Below are 3,768 nucleotides of genomic sequence, written 5' to 3'. Positions count from 1 at the left end.
TAGATTCACAGCTCCCGGCCACCAGCGGTCGCCGGCAGGCCCTCCCCATGGCTAGGGTTTCGGCGACGGGGCAGCTCCGATGGATCCTCTCCGTCGCCTATCGCCTGCTAGATGGTGCTCCTAGAACATGGAAGCGCGGATGCCCTCCTCCCGCAGGATGTGCTGAGGCGACGCAACCTGCAGTGGCATACTTGGGACGAGTGCGGGGGCCACGGCCTTGTCTTGCTCGAAGATGGTGGCAGCGAACGCCGGTAGTCCTTCTCGTCCTCTACCTCCAATGACACGTTTCGGTACAACTCAGGCACCTCTGCCCCTGAAGCCTGTCCTCCCATCCGGTGATGTATAGATCGTCCTCGCGTGCGTCGATCTGCCTCCTCCTCGACGCGACACCTACAACCTGGATGTGGATGTGGTAATCTCTCTCTCTCCCTCCCTGTACCCAAAATCTGGATCACACTTGTATCTGTAGTCACTTGCATCTGTACATAGATACACATGAATAAGTTTCTCATTAATTTGTGAGTACATTCTACTTAACCTAATTGTACTTGCTGCCCTATAAGCGATGAGAAGGAATTGTTTCATGAAAAGGGCCAAACACAATGATAACGACCCTTGCATTAGTTGAAGGGGTCAAAGAAATAGCATCAAAATATATTGAACTGAAATGTACTAATATATTGAAGTGAAAGTTACTATGCACATAATTTTGCAGAGCTAAATGTATTGCGGCTATCCTACCCTGATTGCATATATTGAAGTGCAAAAGGATTTGGATGTGAGATGTAGGCACGTCCATTCTTTTAACTGGTAGTTTTTACCGTGTGGCAATATATTTTATATTCTTGTTTTCTTATGATACATTTTCATACATTTTTTGTATTTCGTAGGCCAGTTTGAGTGCATTCACATTCTGTTTCTCCGAGTTGGTTCAATACAACCACACACAAGTTACAATATTGCTGACCTAGAACAAAGGTAGCCTCTATGTTCTTATTCATTATCAGTCTGCAAGAATTCAGTTAGTGGAGTAAGACATTTTGGAAGGCATAATTCTTTTAAGATTTTGATTCTGTTTAGATAACATTTACATGCTAGTATTAGTGAAATGAAACTGCATATCTGATTTTCAAACCAATTTCTTTGGTCTGGACAATATAGTCGGTACACCTCTGCTTGGTCGCCACCGACAATATAGAAGTAGTAGTACAGTTTTAAGTTTTGGTTTTGTTAAGATGTAGTCTTGGCCTTGCATCTTCAATGAAGAGTATTTGCTTGCTTTCACATTAGCTTTATTGGTGGGCTGCTTGCTGAACGTAAGATTGCTCTGTACTTATTTCCTCTGCTTACAACATACTAGCATCAGTATTTTAACTGCTTAAAGCCATTTTCTCTTGTTATTCATGATGTTGCAAATTTCTGTAAGGAATTCGAAAATAGTTCAAGAGTTACTCATTTGCATCACAAAGAACCAAAAGATGCCAGAGTGGCGTTCACACTTATTTTGATACATACGAGCATATTTTCAAGCCGCTAAAGCTGCAAGTTATAAATAGAATTTACATAATGTTGCTTCTATTCCGCACACTAAAAAGGCAGCTTGTACTTAGAGCTGAATGGAAATATTCTGTAATTTTTGTTTGATAAGTTTTTCCATTCCATTGATCCAGGTTTGGGTCTTCTCATTCAGTACACAATGTAGCTGAGCTTGAGGCATCAACCAAGGAGCTTGAGGCGTTGCTTGTTGAAAAAAATAATCAAGAAACACATGTAAGTACTATGGTGCAGCAGTTCCATTGTTTTCTGTTCCATGGCATATGGGATGAATCAGTAATGCTCTGTCTATGCAACAGGGAACATGATTTCTTACATGGTATTCTTCTCCTTGACCGATGTGTAAAATTGTGATGTATTGTTGTATTATGCCCTCTTCTGTGCTCCTTGCTATATTGTAACCAGTGAGTACCCTCACCCATATCAGTATCACACACCTTGGGAATTCTTCTTTGGGAGCTTGCAGATTCTATTAGTCGTCAGCTTAACTCGTTCAGAGAGGAAATTCAGTTTAAGGACATGTATGAAATGCAAGTAAATGTAAGTGGGCAACCCCTAGCCTTGAATATATATAATCGTTATGCAAAGTAGTACTTCAATAATTATAACAATTTAGGTTTCTAATTTTTTTCGGCGGATTTATATGGCCTCAACTTTTGCTGCTACAATACTTGAGTTCTCTGATGTATAATTTGTTATGTTGACACTTATAGGTCATCTCTAGAAATGTCTAATGTTTGTTATAATTTTGCACAGATCATGTTATTCCTACCTTGTGCAGCCTATCACATATGCCATGGACATTGTAGCTGTGAACAAGAGGGCCAAAGACAAGAAGTTGAATAATAATCTTTTTTATATGTTTTTGACGTAAACTCCATATTGTCAATTGATGTTGTAAATTGTCTATTCACGGAGGATTTTGTAAACTGCTATGTTGTATATATAGGTGGATGGCTTCATAATACATGTTCTCTGTACTGTAAGACACTTGGGAAATACTTTGTCTTGGGCCAGAGTTGGCATTATGATATGTGTAAATGCTAAAATAATGTACTGGCTCAAAATATCATGGAGGCAAATGGGTTAATTGGCTGGATATAAAATTTAAAATTTACATAAATCCATGACGTTTTCTATGACGAAAACCAGTATCCATGTAGGCAGCCACGTCATTCCAATAGGTCAATCCAAAATGCTACGTGGCACTTGTCTGTGATGGCCTATTCTGTCACAAATGCTCGGGCCTAGTTTGGGCTGTGCGGGCCTGGGGGTAGACCTGTGACGGTCAAGTACCGTCATGGACGGTGTGGCGTGAAATTATGACGCGATATACATGACGGATCTGGAATCCGTCATGCCTGACCATCCTTGACAGATTTTCACTGCGCTGTGACGGATTGGAACCGTCATGTATTAACATATTTCTTGTAGTGAACAATGTTCTCGTCACAAAACCATCGGAACGATTCCAAGATACCTGCGTGATCCTAAATTTTTTTTAGTAAATTTGAGAAGAGAAGAGTCAAAACTCTACGCCAGGATGCCTCACCAGAGCGACGAAGGGACTGAGGAGTAAAAAGAATCCTACTCTCTGATATATATAATCCTAAAGGACTCAAAACATTTTTCTAGACTCAACAACGCCAGCGATTCGATCAAGCAGGGGGCTCCTAAGTCAGGGAAGGCTCTGATTACCAACTTGTAACGCCCACGATGCGGCTATATCTCCCACGTGTCGAAGCACGACTTAGAGGCATAGCCGCATTGTAAGCAATGTTGCAAGAGGGGTAATCTTTACACATCCCATGTACTGAATAAGGAAAGAGATACATAGTTGGCTTACAATCGCCACTTCACACAATATATGAGTAAAGCATTACAACATCCAGATACAATCAAGGTCCGACTACGGAACCAAAATAGAAGAAGACCACCCCTAATGCTACAGATCCCCGATCGCCCCAACTGGGCTCCACTACTGATCAACTGGAAACGAAACAACATAACGAACGCGGACTTCGTCAAGCTCCTCCTTGAGCTTGGTTGCGTCACCTGCACGATATCATCGGCACCTGCAAGCTGGTTTGGAAGTAATATGTGAGTCACGGGGACTCCGCAATCTCACACCTTCGCGATCAAGACTATTTAAACTTGTCTCCCGGCTCTACCCAAAGCAAGAACACAAGCAAAGGGAACAAAAATCAACCACGG

The 3,768-nt window shown here is 41.7% G+C and overlaps 1 long non-coding RNA gene across 1 annotated transcript; it reads left to right on the top strand.

Moving 5' to 3' along the window:
- The first annotated feature begins 209 nt into the window (after nucleotides 1–209).
- On the top strand, nucleotides 210–1,751 carry LOC125517672. The gene is made up of 3 exons (XR_007287718.1): nucleotides 210–412; nucleotides 891–978; nucleotides 1,671–1,751. It is a non-coding gene; the product is annotated as an uncharacterized LOC125517672 (long non-coding RNA).
- The last annotated feature ends 2,017 nt before the right edge of the window (nucleotides 1,752–3,768 follow it).

Source organism: Triticum urartu, chromosome 6, assembly GCF_003073215.2.
Source record: "Triticum urartu cultivar G1812 chromosome 6, Tu2.1, whole genome shotgun sequence".
Taxonomy (NCBI): domain Eukaryota; kingdom Viridiplantae; phylum Streptophyta; class Magnoliopsida; order Poales; family Poaceae; genus Triticum; species Triticum urartu.
The sequence above is the reverse complement of the archived record's forward strand: the minus strand, read 5'-3'. Positions and strand labels throughout refer to the sequence as shown.